Source organism: Ictalurus punctatus, unplaced genomic scaffold (genome assembly GCF_001660625.3).
Source record: "Ictalurus punctatus breed USDA103 unplaced genomic scaffold, Coco_2.0 tig00005203, whole genome shotgun sequence".
Classification (NCBI taxonomy): domain Eukaryota; kingdom Metazoa; phylum Chordata; class Actinopteri; order Siluriformes; family Ictaluridae; genus Ictalurus; species Ictalurus punctatus.
In genome coordinates this window covers 77,821-99,555 of record NW_026521107.1, presented here as the reverse complement: position 1 = coordinate 99,555, position 21,735 = coordinate 77,821, and the positions used below count along the sequence as shown (strand labels likewise).

Below are 21,735 nucleotides of genomic sequence, written 5' to 3'. Positions count from 1 at the left end.
CACATTTATAGAGTTCTGTCTACGGTCATCAAGTAATCACATTTATAAGTTTATTTATTACCTCTCCCCTCTGTTGGCTCAAATATAGCCTATTACCCAAAAACACTTAAAATTCAACATAGAAGCCAACACTCACATCTACCTCTGAGCCCAGTTGGAGATAGAAAAAAAAGACACCAGCCGTGAGTGAGAAGAAGCAAGGGTCCAGATTTATTGTTCCGTTCCACCACACGAGATCCACACCGATGAGAATTCTCAGAAGTGATGAGCTTAAGCTCCTGCATATCCTCCATACTGTCCTGCATATCCTACTATTCTGTTTTTTTTATAGAGAGTTTCTCTATTACTATAAGATTATTAAAGTTATTCATGTGTGTATGTTGTGTCTACTTGCCCGCCCTTGACTGTACGAGCGTGTGTGTGTGTGTGTGTGTGTATTAGCACTCCTCAGCTCAGCTCGTATACCTCTTTTTGACTTTTTTGACTACTACTGCTCTTAAAGATCTTTAAAGTGTAATTCCAATTTGTCAATGTCCGCCTAAACCCGCTTCTATGTGTCTAGGTGCCCATCTTTTCTTCTTCTCCCCTTTGCTGGATGCTAGGTCTCCCTTATGTTTATTTTATGACATTTTTTATCCACAACACCTCCCTGATGGATATTTACACCCCCCGTTGCCTCAGCAGAGGAAAAACCATCATTGAGGACAGCTCTCACCCTGGCTCTGATCTGTTGCCCTCAGGGAGACGTTACAGGTGCATCAGAACAAGGACTAATAGATTCAAGAATAGTTTTTTCCCCAAAAGCTATAATCATTCTAAACACACACATGTACTGATTTCACAGTATAGGTATATAGTGTCTCAGAACTGTGCATTTTATAGTACCCCCCACTTAACCATAGTTAAGAGCCAAATCTCCACCATTCTGAAAGCATAAAGTACGTATTCATGTGTAAACAAACGTGTTTTATCTATGGAAAATAAATGAACATTAGAACAGATTTACTTGTCTCTGACTGAACAAAGCAGGCCATATTAAACTGGGTTAAATATACAAATCCACACAGTTCACCAGTCCAATAGAATCTGTACAACACGTTAGCAATACTTCTGCTCTGTTTAGACCCAGAAAATATAAAATACTTACTTTAGTATGAAATTTCTGTCGAGTGTCTACCATGGGGTCGGGATTTACGGTCTGTGAACACGTGCTGATTACACGTGCAGGAAAAGCAACCCACACGTGCAACCCTGACCGAGTGAGAACGACTCAAACGATTCAAGAAGAGGATTCTGAATCGGTTCATTTAAAGAATCATTACCAAAGCCGCTTATCTTACTTCGATGGTTTGATAACAACAGCCCGTCTTACAGAGTGCTGCAGGAATGGAGTCGTGAAACCCAGAAACGAGTCAGCGTATTAGCACTTCCGTCAATGGGGTTTTGGGTTAAATGCCGGAAATAAGGTCTGTGGTGAACACAAGCTCAAGATGTTTTCACGTTTATCTCGACACACAGCCTAGTGAGAGACTTTTTATTATTTTAAGGTACATTTCCTGAAGAAAATGTGAGTGGTGCTTGCCGTGGCAAAATTCAGATCGGGTGCCAATACTTTTGAGAACTGCCCGTGAAGGGCGCCAATAGTTTTGAGAGCCGGACGCATAGGGCGCCAATAGATTTGACAGCCGGATGCATAGGGCGCCAACAGATTTGAGAGCTGGCCGCCAATACTTTTGAGAGGCGGAGATCTAAAAATAGTAGTGCTACACAAGCTTGGTTGCAGTCGTGTTGATTAAGGAAAGCTACAAGGTTACAGATGTGAGGTTCTGACCTTTACGGTACAGTGAGGATGAGCAGAACATCTACACAGCATGGAACTGTGAATAGACTCAGTGTCTGTGGACTCGTGTACACACAGTTTGGTGAGATTATGCTACAGGAACAGTCAAAATACACCATGGCCTTGAATGTTTTGGCAACGTGGTAAACACTGAACAATCACAACTACTCTGTTGAGAGCGAGAAATGACCTCACAGAGTGCTGCGTGTTGACGTCCATTTTATATAGTTACTGTTTCTGATAGAAAATCGATCTCCCTTGCGCTCTCAATTCTGCACTGTAACAGTGTGGGACAGAGACCCAAACAGCAAGGTGAAAATGATCTCTCTACAAAACATGCGTAAAAGTCGTTTAAAGAGATTACACAGGGTCTCTTTCTCCTGCAAGGGGTATGTCAACTTCAGACCAGAACTATATACCCACCCAGCTACCAACGCACACACACGCGCGCACACACACTAATTCAGCCACTTAAAAACAGCAAGGACTTTTATAAACAATTAAAAATAGACTATAATATGAACATTTTAACAAATTAATAATAGCGCCAAAAACACACCAGTTAAAACACTGTAAATACCCTCCTTTATCAAAAGTCTGCTCTTGCGCCCACACTCTCGATCTGATGCCAGCTGGAGCCACCTCTTCATGGTCCCCTCGACCTCCATCTCTGCAGCTTTAGCCGTGAAGAGGTTTCTATGAACTGCAGCTTTGGAATAAAGCAACACATATCGTACAGTCATTATGAATCTTAAGCATTAATTACACTTATACCACGGTCAGTGTGAATACTGGATTCTGATTGGCTGGAAGGTGTGCATTATACAGTGAGGGAAAAAAGTATTTGATCCCCTGCTGATTTTGTACGTTTGCCCACTGACAAAGAAATGATCAGTCTATAATTTTAATGGTAGTTGTATTTGAACAGTGAGAGACAGAATAACAAAAGAAATCCAGAAAAATGCATGTCAAAAATTAAAAAATAAAAGACACCTGGGAGCCAGAAATCTTTCTGATTGAGAGGGGGTCAAATACTTTTACCTCATTAAAATGCAAATTAATTTATAACATTTTTGACGTGCGTTTTTCTGGATTTTTTTGTTGTTATTCTGTCTCTCACTGTTCAAATAAATCTACCATTAAAGTTATAGACGGATCATTTCTTTGTCAGTGGGCAAACGTACAAAATCAGCAGGGGATCAGATACTTTTTTCCCCTCACTGTAACTGTTTATTGCACAGGTAATTCCAGCCAGTTTGATCACCGTGATCATTCCTAAATCTTATCACACTACTTTATCTCTGTGTCTGATTTACTTCAGACAAAATTCCAGATCTGACCACCTAACTTATGGAAATTAAAGTTTATTTTAAACTACTTTTTTCTTTCCAGTTTCATTTTTATTGAACATTTCTCCTGAACACGTCTACATGTCAACTGAACATCACCTTTTCTCTTCTCTCCTCCCCTCCCTTTCCCAAGGAAAACAAATTGAGCAACACACAGCAGTAAACATTCACAGGTTTTTCTTCTTTTTTCACTAACAAAGGAAAACAAAATTAAAAATGCAGAAAACCCGCCCCCCGCCTCATCATGGATACCCAATAACTGTCGCTGGTTATAAAGAGATTGTAAAATCCAACAACAGGCACAAAAATTTAAGTGGGAAGTGTCTAACTCCATAAAGTATACAATAAAGGGATGCCCTTTATAAAAAAAACTTGTCCGTACAACCGTTCATCCTATATGTTATTTTCTCGAGTTTCAGAAAAAACATCACGCCCTTTAGCCGCTGGGAGATAGATGGGTATTTAGCAGACTTCCACTGCAACAGTAGGGAACGTCTTGCTATAAGGGATGTGAAAGCAAAAACATCCTTTTGTATCAAGCTCAATGGAACTGAGGCATCAGGAATCCCAAATACAGCAATCAATGGACAAGGATTTAAATCTACCCTGAGAATAGTGGACATGATGGTAAAAAAACAGTCCAAAAACCATGGAGATCAGGGCAGAAGAAAAACCTATGGCCAAGATGACAGGGAGAGCCATGGCATTTATCACACTTGTCCTCTACGTCTGGATACATCACAGAAAGTCTCGACTTGGACAGATGGACTCTGTGTAAAACTTTGAACTGGATGAGTCCAAGACGAGCACAGGAAGTGGTAGACTGTACCCTCCCTATAGCACGTTCCCAACACCCCTCACTTATCTGTACTCCTAACTCCGTTTCCCACGCATTCCTAACTTTGTTACACGACTCACTACCTAACGCCAGAATGAAATCATAAATCCTACAAATCATTCCTCTCTGATGTGGATTGTTTGAAAACAAGCTTTCCCAAGCCTGTTCAGGAGGCGCAGAGGGGAAATCAGGAAAACATCTAGAAACGAAATTCCGAATTTGAAAATACCGAAAAAAAATGAGTCACAGGGAGGTCATAAGTGTATGCCAGATTGGCAAAGCTATCGAACACACCTTCGTGATACAGATTTCTAACTTGTTCAATACCCTTGTCATCCCACACTGAGAATGTGGAGTCCAAACACGATGGAGGAAATAGGTGGTTGTTGACTAAAGGACACAAAGAGGATGCACCTACAAATTTAAAGCGCCGTCTAAATTGATACTAAGTCCTAAGTCCTAAGTGTTGAGGACAACTAGATTACCAGTATATAGGGAGAGTTTTGTAGGTAGAGAGGAATAAAGTAAAGCAGGTAAAGAGGATTCCCTACACGACAATAGTTCCAATTTAGACCAAGAAGATCCAGGAGATTTAACCCAGTAGCAGAGTTTATGGATGTGCGCAGCCCAGTAATAGAATTGAAAATTGGGTAATGCAAGTCCTCCACTAAGTCTACATTTCTGCAATAATTTACTAACCCTTGGTGGCTTCCCTCCCCAAATAAAAGTACTAATTATCTTAGCCAATGAATCGAAGAATGATTTTGGCAGAGAAAGAGGCACTTGCTGGAACAAGAAAAGAAACTTCGGTAATATATTCATTTTGACGACATTGATCCTGACAATTAGAGAAAGGGGTAAGTTACCCAAATCTGAATGTTAGATTTAACCTTTGAGATAAGGGGAGTGAAGTTAGCTGATGAAAGATTAGATAGAGAACGTGTCACGTTGATACCTAGGTATTTAAACCCTTACTGACTAAATCGAAACGGTAAATCTGACTGTTGGAGAGAAAATTCTGCAGTATTGACAGGAAAACAGTCGCTTTTATCCAAATTTAATCTATAACCAGAGACAACACCGAAGGATTCCAGAACAGCCAAGACAGCTGGCATAGAGGCAACAGGATCGGTTACATACAATAACAAATCATCAGCATATAGCGACAATTTGTATTCTACACCGTATAGAACTATTCCTTTAAACAAGGGAGAAGATCTTAATGCGATAGACAGAGGTTCGATAGCGACAGCAAAAAGCAGAGGGGATAAAGGACAACCTTGACGAGATCGTTTGTCTGAACCCTGGCATTAGGGGTTGAGTAAAGGAGGCTAATCCAAGAAATAAACTCATCCCCAAATCCGAACTTCCTCAAGACTGCAAACAAATACTCCCACTCAACCCTATCAAATGCTTTTTTCAGCATCTAATGAAATCACAATCTCAGGAAGCACTGCCGAATGCTTTGAATAAATTATATTAAAGAGCGTACGGGTATTGAAAAACATCTGACGTCCCTTTATAAAACCCTTCTGCTCTTCACATATAATATAAGGGATAATGTCCTCTAAACGAGATGCCATTACTTTCACCAACACCTTTACATCTGCATTAAGCAGAGACAGCGGCCTATAAGAACCACAGGAGGTTGGATCCTTACCCTCCTTAAGAAGCAGAGCTATCGTGGCTTGTGTCAGAGTCAGAGGCAAAGACACATTCCAAGGATTCGTTGAACACAGATAAAAGCAATGGAGCTAATTTTCCAATAAACATTTTAAAAAATTCAACTGGAAACCCGTCCGGGCCAGGAGCTTTGTTAGATTGCATAGTTTTAACTGAATTCAAATTTCTTGAAGAGAGTGGGGAGTCCAGTTGCATGGCAGTATTCGAATCAATAACAGCGTTAAAAAGGTCTTGAAGAAATGCATTCACTTTAGTATCGTCTGCAGGAAATTCAGATTTATAAGGTGAAGAGTAAAACCATTTAAAAGTAGCATTAATTTCCATGGGCTCTGTAGTGACGATATTATGAGTGTTTTTAACACTAGGTATGAGACGGGAAGCGGCCTGTCGCCGTAGCTGACGTGCCAGTAAACGACTCGGCTCGTCGCCATGTTCATAATATGAACCAGGAGTACGTAACAACAAGCGCTCCGCCTCTTTAGTCGAAATAAGATTGAATTCTGCCTGTAAGTCGATTCGCTGTTTAAGAAGTTCTGGAGAGGGGTTCAACGCACATCTTTGATCGAGACTACTGATCGCAGATGTAAGTTCATTAACCCTAGCAGTGCGCTTTTATTTACAGAGAGTGGAGTAAGAAATAATCTGCCCTCTGATATAGGATTTAAGTGTCTCCCATAACAATGAATAAGAGGTGGAGTCATTCTGACTGAAGAAAAGAAAGTCATCCATAGAAGTAGAAATGAACTCACAGAATTCACTGTCTGCTAAAAGAAGAAAATTAAATCTCCAAGGCGGTCGGCTACGTTTATAAATAGAAAGATGAATATCTAATTCATGATCGCATGGTCAGAAATTACAATACCCAAATAGTCAGAAGAAACTACACAAGAATCAAGAGTGCTGTCTATAAAAAATAATCAATCCTCGAATAGGATTTCAATAGGATAGCACCTGGGAGAAGAAAGAAAACTTTTTAAGAGCAGAGTTACGGGATCTCCAGGGATCAACGAGACCGTTCTGACCCATAAAATCGGAAAATGTTTTAGACATAGCAGATTGATTCAGAGTACGGGGATTAGACCGATCAAAGTTTTGGTGAATTACACAGTTTAAATCTCCACCGAAAATCTACAGGTGAGTATTTAAAAAGGGAGATTGCTCAACAATCTATTAGCAAATTCCACATCATCAAAGTTTGGAGCGTGTACATTTACCAACAACACCTGTCTTTGCATCAGAGTACCAGCAACTATAATATATCTACCGTTCACATCAGCAACAACGTTAGTGGAGGAAAACTGTGACCTTTTGTCAATTAAAATAGCGACCCCTCTTGCTTTCGAATTAAAGTTCGAGTGGAAGACTTGACTCACTTTAATACTTTAAGACGTAGGTGCGTCTCCTGTAAAAATACTATATTGAAGTTTAAATGTTTCAAATGTATAAAATCCTTAGATGTCTTGACAGGATTACCCATACCTCTGACGTTCCAACTAATAAATCTTAAAGGCGTGCCTGTCCCAGCTATGCTGGGATCCATATGACTACTAACCATTTAAATAAAGTAAACCAGAGAAATATAAATAGCCAATTAGAGCCGAAGTGGGACCACCCAAAGTTTATTTTAAACTTCTAATCAAAGTTTGCATTTCTAAACCAATGACAGCTTTAACGTTATTAATTGTGGAAAGACCATGGTATAGGCGGGGTAATCCATGGCTAGGTGTGCATTAAACGATTTGAACGAGTGGTTCTTTTCCTCCACATCATGCATTAAAATCGTTTAATGCACATCTAGCCGTGGATTACCCCTTACATATCATCTTAGAGAGACAGCTAATTCTGTATGTAAACAGATATACTTGCCAATCACGACCTCTCCGAGTTGGAGAGCGGACAGTGAAGTCTTTCCATTGACTCCCCTCCAATTGAGATTCTTTGCCAGGGAGTTAGCAATCACCCTCTTCAATATGCGCCAGGTGCAGTCACGCACATACACCCCGTCAATAAGCGCCAACCAGTTTACCTGAAACCGATTTAAAAAATAATATACACTAGTATAAAAACAAATAATTAATAAGCATGTATTGCCTCGTCAACTGTGTCAGTGCTTCTCACTACTCCTGCAGTTACCCTGCCCTGTGTGTTTTCCATCTCTACTAAAGAGTAGGTCATAACTGTTCCCTCATATCAAAGTGGTGTTCAGTGTTGTGCTTTGAGTACGAGTGTGTCACCTTGAGAAAACAGAAATGCTCTCAGTAGCTGTGTAATTGTGCAAGTAGTTGTTAACAAAAAGGAAAAAAACTCACCAGATTTTGCTTGTAATCTGGGCTCTGTTGCATCCTTTGCTCCAGACTACGCAGTTGAGGAAGGTCTTGCAGGGGCAGTAAATCTTCATCAATATCCAAAGGCTGCACCTGGACCTCCTGTTAGTGCGCACACACACACACACACACACACACACACACACACACACACACACACACACACACAGGAGCCACAGCTTCTTTTTTATTTGTGCACTGAAAGTGAAAGAGGCGGAACAGACACCTCGGTGATATTGACGATAAAGACAGGGTTAGACGGAAGATTCTCCAACTCAACGGAGCTGCTCAGAACCCCGACAGGGCTCACTGACTGATTCTGAAAATCCACATTCACCCTGAGAGAGACACACACACACAGTGAGTGAGAGAGACACAGAGAGAGAGACCTGTAACAGAACAGCACTAATGTACAGAACATCATCTAAACATCACACTGTCTAGGGGATGTGGTCACATGACTACTCTCACTTAAAATGTAACCATGACTCATCTGATGATGCTCGCTGCAGAGTGTGTGTGTACCGTGTATATCTGAGGTGTAAGATACACTACCCCCCTGCCCAAGTCTCCACCTCTCCAGCGGGTTAAACGTTGAGATGGAGAGGAAGTCTCTTCTGCGTGAGGAGGAGAGACAGAGAGACCTCTGGGAGAACGCCAGAACCTCTCATTGACGAGCGGTAGAACTCTACATAGGCCCTGATACACACAGACCCACAATACATGTTTATAGAAAATCACAATTAAACACACACACACACACACACACACACAGTGGTGTCACACACAGCTGGAGCTGTCAAAGGAGATGGATTTGATTTAACCACAGTGTCTGAAGAGAGACTGGAGCTGTTTATAGTAGAGGAATGCAAATGGAGGGAGATTACACACCTGAGAGAGAGAGGGAGGGAGAGAGAGAAATATTATTAATAATAATAATAATAATAATAATAATAATAATCCCCTAGTTAAATGGAAGCTGACTGAATACCACTATGGTGGTCCTGGGGTCGTTTCCATAGAGTTCCCTGGAGGAAGCAGTTCGGATAAAATGTGCCTGCAATTGCCACCTGAACAACGGAAACATCACTGATACTTAATAATAATTATTATTTATTTTCTGCAGGAGTAAGTTACACTTCTTGGACTTTGTCGTCATGGTGACAATTTTAAACTCTGCATTTGCAATTTTACTTTGGATGCTTGTGCTTCTAAGGCTGTGAATTATGACTAATATTTATATTTACTGTATATCAGGGGCACCCACACTTTTTTGACTTGCGAGCTACTTTTAACATGACCAGTCAAAGAGATCTACCTACACTAAAAATGCTAAACATATTTATTTATATACTGCGTATACTTATATATATATATATATATATATATATACATACACACACACACATACACACACACACACATACAATATATGTTCATGTATCTTGCATAACTGCATGAACCCTTATGGCGCGATACAATTCAGTACATTTTTGGTCATTACCTTACTCTGATGACTTGCACTGAATAGAATCAGCCAGGGTTGCATAGTCCGGACAGTAGCTGCTGGTAGCCAGCCTCAAGCAGGCCTCCAAATGATGATCAGTCATTGTGGAACGGTATTTGGAATTAATGATCTTCATGAGGGAAAAGGCTGACTCACATAAATAAGTAGAGCCAAATAATGCAGTCAAGGAGGTGGCACATTTCCTCATGTTTGGGTACTTTTCCCCTGTGAGTAAGTTCCAGAACTGTCCATGAGCCCTGGACTTCAGCTGAATGTCAGTCTGTAGTTTCAAAATCTCATCCTCCACTTCAGACGAGTTCAGGTGAAACAGCGCTGCAATTTTCGATGCGAGTGAATCAACCTCAACATTGTCCCTAAACGGGTAGCACATGAATGTGGCGAATGCCTCCAATAAAGCAAAGTCTTGAAAGCATCTGTCAAACTCTGACCGACAGCTGTCAATCTGCTCCGTGTAGCGTGTAATGTTAAACTGCGCACAAGCCTTCCGCTGCGTCTCCAGATCTGACGCGAGGTTTTGGAAGTTCCCAAAAACATGGTGCTGCAGCTTTGAAAACAGAAGTTGCATTTTCCGTTTAAAGGCATTAACTGCCTTTAATTTTTGTCTTTTCCTTGCAGCTCCAAATTAAGTTGGTCAGATCGGTTAAAAATGCTCGGTTAAAAAAAGTCCAGCAACCACTGATCATCATTGACCTGGGTGTATTCTGCATGTTTAACAGCAAAAAGAAACTCGCTTATCTCCGGACAGAGCTTTCGAAATCTCTGCAGGAATTTACCCCTACTAAGCCGTCTCACGTCAGTGTGTAGCAGGAGCTGATTGGTCGTAGTCTGCCTTCTCCAGATGCGCACGGAACAGCCGTCTTTGAAGTGAACTAGCACGTATAGAACAGGCGATCTTTGTTTCAACATCCATGATCTCTTTCACGTTTAGCATTCTTGTGCATAAGGCTTGTTGGTGTATTATGCAGTTGTTGGCTCAAATTTAGCCTATTACCCAAAAACATTTAAAACTCAACTTAAAAGCCAATAAATACTCACATCTACCTCTGAGACCAGTTGGAGATGGAAAAAATACACCAGCCGTGAGTGAGAAGAAGCAAGGGTCCAGCTTTATTGTTCCATTCCACCACACGAGATCCACACCGATGAGAATTCTCAGAAGTGATCCCCCTACCCTGAGCTTAAGCTCCAGTATTTATACTGTATTTACACACTAGATAACCCATATGTTTCCAGAAAAGGCCTATTTCACTTACACATAGAATCAGAACCCAGGCATTTCTAATAACCCAGAAAATAAAAACCCAGCGTTTTGAATTACATAGAGAATCAGAAACCAGGATTCTCATTTACCTAGGTGGTCAGAAACCAGGATTCTCAATTACCTAGGTAAATAAAATGACGTAGACAAGACGACTAAACAACCGGGAGGGACCTTGGTCTTATCGTTATCTCGGGGGGGGGGCCGGTTTGACCCAGCCACCCTTATAACTGGCTCCTCATGGTTCTTTCTTAAAATTAAGGCCTTCCTTGCGAGCCAAGAACCCTCACCATTTGAGTCATGAGTAAGTTTACATTTTCCTGTATTTCTAGTTTATAATTTATTTTCATATTTGCACTATATTTCTTATTTTATATATATTTATACTACTTGAAAAGCGGTTTACTGTACTTCCAACTTCTTAATATCATTACAGTTCTACTGTCCTGCATATCCTACTATTCTGTCTTTTTATAGTTTCTCTATTACTATAAGATATTATTAAAGTTATTCATGTGTGTGTATGAGAGCGAGAGAGTGTGTGTGTATGTTGTGTCTACTTGCCCGCCCTTGACTGTACGAGCGTGTGTGTGTGTGTGTATTAGCACTCCTCAGCTCAGCTCGTATACCTCTTTTTGGCTTTTTTTGACTACTACTGCTCTTAAAGATCTTTAAAGTGTAATTCCATTCCGTCAATGTCCGCCTAATCCCGCTTCTATGTGTCTAGGTGCCCGTTTTTTTCTTCTTTTTGCTGGATGCTAGGTCTCCCTTATGTTTATTTTATGACATTTTTTATCCACAACACAGTGGTAGTTAAAGAAGTCAGGGAAAGCATCGTCTTCCCTGCACTTGGCAATGAATCCATTTGCACTGCTCAACCATTGACTGATATCAATTTGCACACTGGAGCTGGGTTTTGTCAATGAAGTCTTTAAAAGACTGAAAAATGTCCTCTCCCCACGATTTCGCTTGCTAGCCTTTAGCACTGGCGCGCTTGATAGCACACGTGTGGTGAGAGAAAAGACGAGATCTCAGACTGGCTGCCCTGTACGTCAACTAACTACGTCAACTAGCGATCTACCTGCACTTCCTTTGCGATCGACCAGTCGATCGTGATTGACATATTGGGCACCCCTGCTGTATATATTTTGACCTGAAGAAAAAAGCCTCTTTATACATATATGCTGTTAAACTACACCTGCTCTACTCGTGTGTGTGTGTGTGTGTGTGTTACCTGCACTATGAATTTCTGTGCGTGCGTGCTGGTGTAGTCAGAGGGAAAAGTTTCGCTGATGTGCATGTTGAATTGTGACACTCAATTCTTTAGATCCTCAAACAACTCGGCCACCTCTAATACACACACACCAGAAATGATAGTTAGGGATCTGTGTCGAGAAGTGTGTGTATAGATGTGTGCGAGTGAGTGAGTGAGTGAGAGAGAGTCATAACCTCTTGTATCCGTTTGATCTGAATGCAGTTCTCTTTGCCCCACTCCAGTTCATCCTAAAACACACACACACACACACACACACACACACACACACACACACACACACATCAGTACCACTTTATTTATTTCTATAATCCAACACGTTATAACTCAACATAACTGTCACGATCTCCTGCCTCCCATACGCCGTGTACCGGTTTAATCTATTTCCTTATTTGGTCAGTGCTTTCTGTTCTTATTTCGATGTCCTCTCTCTGACTGGTTCCTATTTCTTAAATTGTGCACTCTATCTGTACACTACACACTTGACCATCTAACACCTGGATATTTGAAGAGCACGCACACGCGCGCGCGCGCACACACACACACACACACACACACCCTGCGTGAAGTTGGACCCCCCACCAACACAAAACATCGGCAGAATAGTTTGTGCTGGTTTGTGCCGTAAAAATTTTCGTTTGTGCTGCTTCAGTTCTGGAGATATTAAAAGAATATTTATAGGTCATTCTGGGGTCACTCGAACCCCCACATGCTCCAAATTCACCCCAAATGGTCTCAATAATAATAATAATAATAATAATAATAATAATAATAATTCAAAAGAAGAGAACTATAGCGCCTTAACCCACACTGCGCATGCGCGAAGCCGGATGACTCAGCCATTAAACTAGTAAAAGAGCTCTAATTAGCCAGTGAAGCTAAATGTCGTTCTGCCACGTCCACTTATAAAAGTAAATCATGCAGTATTCTCAGACTGGGCAGTTATTGACAGAGTGAATTCATCGTTTTAAATAGAATCAAAAATAACATCGACCTATTTGCTAATCACATTTCGAATAGCTTGCTCATTAATTACACTGCGCATGCGTGGACTGGACTGCCTCCTCAAAAGCTAGCACCGCTAGTATATTTGTATAATATTAACATTAATACTGAACCAGAGTGAATAAAAACAGTTTTAAAATGTTATTTCTCACTTCTCCTCCTCTTGTTCTTCTTCTCCGTGCGGGTGTGAGTTATATTTGGTCGGTTCCTCGGTGATTCGGTCATTAGTGAACCGAGCTCCGAGAGTGAATCAGTGCGCCGTCACCGCCTGCTTCATACTGATACACCTGAAACACAGGTGTTAACACTGTTAACTACACACATACACACAATACAGCAAAAAACAGAACGGGTTCGGTTACACAGAACCAAATAAACTCACTTTAGTTTGGGTCCAAACGGGCCAGAACTAACACTAACACCGCTTTCTGCTCCTACCTTCGACTTCTCGCGCTCGTGGTGACGTCACCAACGTAACGGACGTTGACGTAAATTTGAATCTTTGAGGAGAAAATAAAATAAAATAAACCCAAATATTATTTCATAAAAAGCTTCATTATTCTCTTCTTCTTAAACACGATAGAGGATAAGATATACAAATACATAAAAAAAACAGCTTTATCATTATTTTAAATCAAATCCACTTTAAAAGTGCTCCTAATTACATTTTAATTAAAAATATACTTCATCTTACTCTTATTTAATTACATTTTTTAAATTAATATTGAATTCATCGATGATTGTAGACGTTTTGAGGTTTCACGTTCTTTGTGCTTTATTATCATAAATATACACTTTGTTTAAACTTTTGAGTTTGGACACAAAATGTAAACATTCCTCATGAATCCAGAACATTCATTTGTTTATTATTTAGAAAGTAATAATTAAACAGCTGAATAAAATGATCAGATTAATCACTTGCAACATTTAGGATATGAATTTCTTGTATTGAGAGAGGTTTTTAATTATACACAGATATAAATAGATGTTGTTTATTTGTAGTTTTTATATTTGACTCAGTACATTACACCACATTTATTTAATCAACTATTTATCAAGTTTTTTCAATATTGAACTGAATGATTGTTCAATATCAATAAAAATCTTCAAATAATCTATCAACACCATCAATACATCTCATCAGTAAATAAAAATCTACATTTATCCAGCTGATCTATTGACTGGTTTATTGAAAGTTTTACAGCTTCGGCAGGTAAAGAAGCCATGGCTTTAATCTGATCTTCTGATTTCTAATGATAATTAAATGACAAAATACAGAATTAAAGAATATCTTTATTTAAATTCAAAATCACGAATCATTTAAAAATATGGACTACAAGTCATTTCTACAAGTGTTCATACAGACAGAAAGACCAGAGATGAAACGGATTTAACAGATACAGGACAATTAGGACAAGGAAAGTGAGAGAACTAGAATTATCATTTTTTTATTATTTTTAAAAAAAAATTACAACTGTGTTCAAGATCACAGCAAAAAGACAGTAGAGGAAACAAAGGGAAAAAATATTTCACATTTCCTGTTTAAATTCAACAGTAAAATCTCATGAACTGAAGACATCGTGACTTTTTGAAACCGGTCGTTACATTTTTGAGTCAAACGGAGCAGGTAGTGATGAAGAAGCTGCCTCGAAAGATCATTTCTGTTCCTCGAAGAGTAAAAAAAAAAAAAAACATTAATTCCTAAATGCATGAAAAATAAACTATGTACATTTTATGTCTAATTACAGTGAACCCTACGGAGAGTGAAGCTCACAGAGGCGAAGTGTTCACGCTACAGCAAATTTCACCGGTTGACGCTAAACTCGCTCACTTAGAAGGTGCGTTTCTCTGTCCCGGGATATTCCTAGCACTGTGTGAAAGCTCCTGAGATGTCCAGCATGGAGACGTGTGTGTATGTTGATGTGTACACAGTACCAATGGTCAGGATGTACTGTTGTGTCCGAGTTTCTCGTTCTCCTGAAAAACACACGTGCGCGCGCACGCACACACATACACACACACACACACACACACACACACACACACACAATGGAATTGTAAAGCAAAACATTGGAATATATATCTTAATCACATCTCATAGTCCTTTTATAGAGTCTGAATCAGTTTGACTGATTCATTTCGAGTTTATTCAGAGTCGAATCACTTTCTAGTGAGAATCAAATACTCATCTCAGTCTAGTTCGTTTGGAAGTGTGCGACTCTCACTAGAAAATTATTCGACTCCGAATCGTCTCGAAACGAATCAAAACCGATTCAGACTGGACAAATGGACTAATAGAAGAGAAAGAGCAACAGGAAAGAGGACAGCCTTCCTGCTGAAAGCAAACCGGATCAGAATCTTACATTAGATTATTTTCTATATTTTTATTTTAAATCAGTTGTGTTGTTTTTCTTCTTTCTGCACTCGATTGAGGAAACACAGCAATGATAAATAAATAAATAAATTTATCTGTCCAGCTTCCTCCTCTTCGTCCCTCAGAATGACGTGTGGGTGACGGATTGACGGATTTAAAAAAAGATGTCTGGGCAAACTGTGACCTCCTAGAGTTAAAAGTGAGCATCCAAGGAAATTTAATGTGTTAACTGCACTACATTCTGCAGTCACAGCACCAGAAAAAATATGTCCATCTACTGTACATGTTAACACACAAAAAAAGCTTTTGAGTATTAGTTACCCTGTCTTACTGTACAAGGCACCTGCAAATAATAAAGCAAGTAAATAAAAGTTCATCTATCATTTCACTTCCACTAATCAGTCTTTTGACCAGTCTAAAAATAAAAAGACTAAAAAGAAACAGACTTAGCAAGAAGAACTGAAGATATGTGGATGATGATGTCTCAGTTCCACCGCAGCTTCAACAGCCCTGGATCTTCTCCTTTAAAGCTTGGAGAAGGGCACGTCTTTCGGACTCTTCTTTTCCAGGGCTGCCTGCGCTGACTTCATAAGATCCTGTGTCTGCAACATGTTCATGTTCCAAGTAGCCTGGAGACGCAGAGGAGATATCTCAGATTTCAACCGCTCTACTTTGTGTTTGTGGCCATACTGTGTGTGCATGGGTCTACCTTGAGGCTAAAAATGCTTTTCATGTCTTAAGCAGGTTCTTACCATGTAGTCTAGGCTCTCAGTCACACTGTGGTCTCAGGAGTAGAGGAGGTTGATTTTGGTTCCTTGGACAGCGACGCGACTCCGGCCTGCAATCTCACCTGCTATTTCCAGAGCTCCAGCAATCATGGACTATCAGGGAACACACGACTGCAGAGATGAAGAACAGAACACACACTTGCCTTCATTTATACTAAATAATAAAGCTACATGAAAAAAATACATGGTACAACCCAAAGTCACATTCTTCTGTTATCATTCCATATCTTCCATGTGTCAGTCCAGAATTTCACCTTTTTGTGATCACAGAAATTAACGCAAAATCAAGAAACTCCACAATATTCAGAGGAGCTTCCACTTTTTCAAAGTCACTGCAAATTTGGGCCAAAACATGTCATGACACGTCATCACCACAACAGGCCTTCAGCACAGGTTACTCTACTTCCTGAAAAAGTGCAGACCCGGATACAAGTTACGTTCACATTCATGGGACAATTCACATTCACAGTTCCATTGTAACTGAACTCGGACCACCTTCTACAGGTAGTCTCGGGTTCGGTACCGCAGTGCACTTCCCAGTCCACATTACGACGGTCACATTACCAACTTTTCATGCAAACTGCTCTGTGTTGGACTAAACATCCAGTGGGAAAGCCCACTAGAAGAGCTACACTGCAGAATTTTTCTGTCTAAAAATGAACAAATTTCAGGTTTTGTAGCTCTTCTTTGATAAATGACAAGATGGTAATATCATAAAATAGTTCATCATAAAACTTTGTATTAAAACCAGACATCTGATGCTCACAGTGGTTTATTTAATCTTCAACAAACTGCAAATGTAAATAATTGTTCAGAGTGTGCCCCCTTGTGGTCAACTCTTTCATAGGGGCTTGTACGAGTCAGAACAATCAGCCCATTCTTATCTTCTCATCACTTACTATCTCTATATATGATCATATGGACAAAAATAGCTTGTTTACAGATCTTGGTGTAAACATGTAAGCAAGCAATGTATGGCAAGTTAATGTTCCTCATACCTTCACCTGAAACCAGGCATCCTGTGTGCACAGACGAATATCACAGGCTGTGATTAGATCCACTCCTGCGAAAGAAGAAATCAGATCCACAAAAAAAAAAACTTAGTAATTCAGTCTCCTGCAGCTAAAAGCCCCAGTAAAAGATAACTCTCTGATGGTTAAAGCGTTGCAGGAAAAGTGACAGCAAACAATATGGATGGAACTTCCCAGAGTTGTGGTGAGTGTATGAGATGATGGTACTTAACACTCCCAACAGACCTGCTTCCACACAAACGCCATGCACTGCCACCACCACGGGCTTTGGGCACTGCAGACACATCAAACACAAAGTTCAGTTTATATACCACAATGTATTACTCTAATAGGTTATTGATTGTACAAATACTACATGCATGTAGAACCCCTACATGCTTTGTGTTTAATTTATGTAAGGAATAAACATACGGTTATAGGAAAACAGTCAACGATCCAATGAAGTGGAGTGACCGTTATCACCCTAAGGTAGAACTGCACATTCTGAAGTGTTTTATTCCCCTTACACCACAGCAAGTTGTCAACAAGCGCATTTCGTTATTAATTAAAGAAGATCATGTCATACACATTAATCTATTTTAAAGGCTGATCGACAGTGGATCTTACAGATGCCGATAACCAAGTCGGGTAGCACCTACTAATAACCGATTACTACTGAATGAAAATATAACACTCAGTGGAAAAATTAAGTTCACTTTATTACAAAAATAAACAGTACTGACCGTACCATGAAAATGTACTGCACTTTTTCTAATGATATATATATATATATATATATATATATATATATATATAGCATCAGACTTCAGGTTCAAGTCCCTGTTTGGGTGTTGTAGTACCCTCCATATCTTCTGAGAGGACCAGTGAAACCATCTAAGGTGCCTCTTTCCAGCATGTTTTGTTCAGCAAGCAAAATGGGCAAACTAAGGGTAAACATTCAGCAGGTTGTCAAGTTACTAATGGTTACTAGCTGAGAGTGTTGCTACCTAAGCTTTGTTACCTTTTAGCATGAAGTTGACAAAGACATGGGTGGTCATCATAGAGATTGGAGTCCATATAACAGCATCCTTATTAGACTGCGCAGAAAATCATGGGTCTGTGTGAAAAAGAGCACATTGAATGACCCCGACATGATTTGAACCTTCTGATCTGGAATCAGACACACTTCCGTTGCGCCACGAGGTCCCAGCTCGAAGCCTATAGCGCACCATGGTGTAACGCATACTTGTTCATCTTTGTGGCGCTCAAGACGCATTGGAACTCGGAGACAGGTGGTGGGCTGTGACTGTTGCGACTAGTGTCTGACATCTGGGCAAGAGCTCTTTCAGAGGACAAGGCACGAGCCCTTTAAAGGGATAACCTGCCTGGTTTCCCTTCCCTGGACATTAAGGGAGATTTTCAAGATCAAATGGTAGATCTCACCCCAGTGCGTGAGAGTGAAGCGCGGACAACTTATACCTGAAGCGCAACTCAGGGACTCAACTGCCTATGCGATAGAACCATGGTTCAGCCTTCTTCTGGGTAACTTCACACATTTACCATTCGTACGAGGCCTTTGTGTCATTATACGTGTCAGACGATGGGCAATCAGTGGCAAAGGTGGCGTAAACCTGCTTTTTGCGAGGCATACAGAGCCAAGATTACACGTCAGTTTGTGGTGTGGAATTAACGTGTTTGTTAGAAATTTTGGTCTCCTTGTGCAGAAAAGCCAAGTTTAATTAAAAATGCTGATGCTATTCTACTTGTTCTCATACCATGACACGAAGGCATTCCTTGAACCAAGACAAGCCTCCAGAGTGAGCCTTACGAATAAGAGTTATGCTGGTAACGATTTCCAAGCGACATGCTGGTCAAAAGTGTGCTAGTTGTAAACAAAAATACGAACAAGGTCGTTAAACAGAAAGCACTGGGGTTAAGTTGATCTCAACTTAGAAACTGGCCAACATAATAGATGGGACCAAAGTTCAACATTCTCTTGGTTAACGTCACCATTTTACAGGTTTCACAAGAACCTTGTCTCTTTGTATGTCTCAGACTGCAGGCAGTCAGTGGGTAAAGAAGTATGAAGGACAGAGCTGTGGTTGAACCCTGTTGGTTTGTATCCTTGAATAGTGGTGCTGATCTGTGTTAATAGTTTGTAGAAAGCCATGAGAACCAGCTGGGATGGGCCCTTTCCAAGCCAAGGGCTGAGCACCATTTATGTCTGTGAGAACCGTTGAACTAGAGCGTCCACAGGCCTGACCTACAAGCTCGAGGGTAAAGTGCTCTCTCTCCCCTCGAGCCCAGATAGCTCAGTCGGTAGAGCATCAGACTTTTAATCTGAGGGTCCAGGGTTCACACAGTCAAACAGTCCCTGTTTGGGTGTTGTAGTACCCTCCAGATCCTCTGAGAGGTCCAGTGAAACCATCTAAGGTGCCTCTTTCCAGCATGTTTTGTTCAGCAAGCAAAATGGGCAAACTAAGGGTAAACATTCAGCAGGTTGTCAAGTTACTAATGGTTACTAGGTGAGAGTGTTGCTACCTAAGCTTTGTTACCTTTTAGCATGAAGTTGACAAAGACATGGGTGGTCATCATAGAGATTGGAGTCCATATAACAGCATCCTTATTAGACTGCGCAGAAAATCATGGGTCTGTGTGAAAAAGAGCACATTGAATGACCCCGACGTGATTTGAACCTCCTGATCTGGAGTCAGACGCACTTCCGTTGCGCCACGAGGTCCCAGCTCGAAGCCTACAGCGCATCATGGTGCAAGGCATACTTGTCCATCGGCGTGGCGATCAAGACGCATTGGAACTCGGAGACAGGTGGTGGGCTGTGACTGTTGCGACTAGTGTCTGACATCTGGGCAAGAGCTCTTTCAGAGGACAAGGCACGAGCCCTTTAAAGGGATAACCTGCCTGGTTTCCCTTCCCTGGACATTAAGGGAGATTTTCAAGATCAAATGGTAGATCTCACCCCAGTGCGTGAGAGTGAAGTGTGGACAACTTATACCTGAAGCGCAACTCAGGGACTCAACTGCCTATGCGATAGAACCATGGTTCAGCCTTCTTCTGGGTAACTTCACACATTTACCATTTGTACGAGGCCTTTGTGTCATTATACGTGTCAGACGATGGGCAATCAGTGGCAAAGGTGGCGTGAACCTGCTTTTTGCGAGGCATACAGAGCCAAGATTACACGTCAGTCTGTGGTGTGGAATTAACGTGTTTGTTAGAAATTTTGGTCTCCTTGTGCAGAAAAGCCAAGTTTAATTAAAAATGCTGATGCTATTCTACTTGTTCTCATACCATGACACGAAGGCATTCCTTGAACCAAGACAAGCCTCCAGAGTGAGCCTTACGAACAAGAGTTATGCTGGTAACGATTTCCAAGCGACATGCTGGTCAAAAGTGTGCTAGTTGTAAACAAAAATACGAACAAGGTCGTTAAACAGAAAGCACTGGGGTTAAGTTGATCTCAACTTAGAAACTGGCCAACATAATGGAGGGGAGCAAAGTTCAACATTCTCTTGGTTAACGTCACCATTTTACAGGTTTCACAAGAACCTTGTCTCTTTGTATGTCTCAGACTGCAGGCAGTCAGTGGGTAAAGAAGTATGAAGGACAGAGCTGTGGTTGAACCCTGTTGGTTTGTATCCTTGAATAGTGGTGCTGAGCTGTGTTAATAGTTTGTAGAAAGCCATGAGAACCAGCTGGGATGGGCCCTTTCCAAGCCAAGGGCTGAGCACCATTTATGTCTGTGAGAACCGTTGAACTAGAGCGTCCACAGGCCTGACCTACAAGCTCGAGGGTAAAGTGCGCTCTCTCCCCTCGAGCCCAGATAGCTCAGTCGGTAGAGCGTCAGACTTTTAATCTGAGGGTCCAGGGTTCAAGTCCCTGTTTGGGTGTTGTAGCACACTCCAGATCCTCTGAGAGGTCCAGTGAAACCATCTAAGGTGCCTCTTTCCAGCATGTTTTGTTCAGCAAGCAAAATGGGCAAACTAAGGGTAAACATTCAGCAGGTAGTCAAGTTACTAATGGTTACTAGGTGAGAGTGTTGCTACCTAAGCTTTGTTACCTTTTAGCATGAAGTTGACAAAGACATGGGTGGTCATCATAGAGATTGGAGTCCATATAACAGCATCCTTATTAGACTGCGAAGAAAATCATGGGTCTGTGTGAAAAAGAGCACATTGAATGACCCCGACATGATTTGAACCTTCTGATCTGCAGTCAGACGCACTACCGTTGCGCCATGAGGTCCCAGCTCGAAGCCTATAGCGCATCTTGGTGCAAGGCATACTTGTTCATCGGCGTGGCGATCAAGACGCATTGGAACTCGGAGACAGGTGGTAGGCTGTGACTGTTGCGACTAGTGTCTGACATCTGGGCAAGAGCTCTTACAGAGGACAAGGCACGAGACCTTTAAAGGCATAACCTGGCTGGTTTCCCTTCCCTGGACATT

The 21,735-nt window shown here is 41.0% G+C and overlaps 2 long non-coding RNA genes and 1 other non-coding gene across 10 annotated transcripts; 1 reads left to right on the top strand and 2 right to left on the bottom strand.

Annotated features, from left to right (window-relative positions):
- Positions 1 to 7,352: 7,352 nt before the first annotated feature.
- On the bottom strand, positions 7,353 to 13,579 carry LOC128631151 (uncharacterized). Of its 6 annotated transcripts, XR_008395355.1 has the most exons (9): positions 13,481 to 13,579; positions 13,251 to 13,385; positions 12,270 to 12,323; positions 12,055 to 12,170; positions 9,026 to 9,104; positions 8,808 to 8,925; positions 8,590 to 8,733; positions 8,020 to 8,372; positions 7,557 to 7,736 (listed from the first exon to the last, which is right to left on the bottom strand). It is a non-coding gene; the product is annotated as an uncharacterized LOC128631151 (long non-coding RNA). The 6 variants fall into 6 exon arrangements; XR_008395357.1 differs by having other exon boundaries at positions 7,353 to 7,736; positions 8,020 to 8,733; positions 9,019 to 9,104; XR_008395353.1 differs by having other exon boundaries at positions 7,354 to 7,736; positions 8,020 to 8,733.
- Positions 13,580 to 14,378: 799 nt separating this feature from the next.
- LOC128631150 (uncharacterized) lies at positions 14,379 to 18,040 on the bottom strand. Of its 3 annotated transcripts, none has more exons than XR_008395352.1 (3): positions 17,259 to 18,040; positions 16,225 to 16,371; positions 14,379 to 16,101 (listed from the first exon to the last, which is right to left on the bottom strand). It is a non-coding gene; the product is annotated as an uncharacterized LOC128631150 (long non-coding RNA). The 3 variants fall into 3 exon arrangements; XR_008395351.1 differs by having other exon boundaries at positions 16,225 to 17,323; positions 17,517 to 18,040; XR_008395350.1 differs by having other exon boundaries at positions 16,225 to 18,040.
- A 3,065-nt stretch (positions 18,041 to 21,105) lies between these two features.
- On the top strand, positions 21,106 to 21,178 carry trnak-uuu (transfer RNA lysine (anticodon UUU)). The gene has a single exon. It is a non-coding gene; the product is annotated as a tRNA-Lys (tRNA).
- Positions 21,179 to 21,735: the final 557 nt, after the last annotated feature.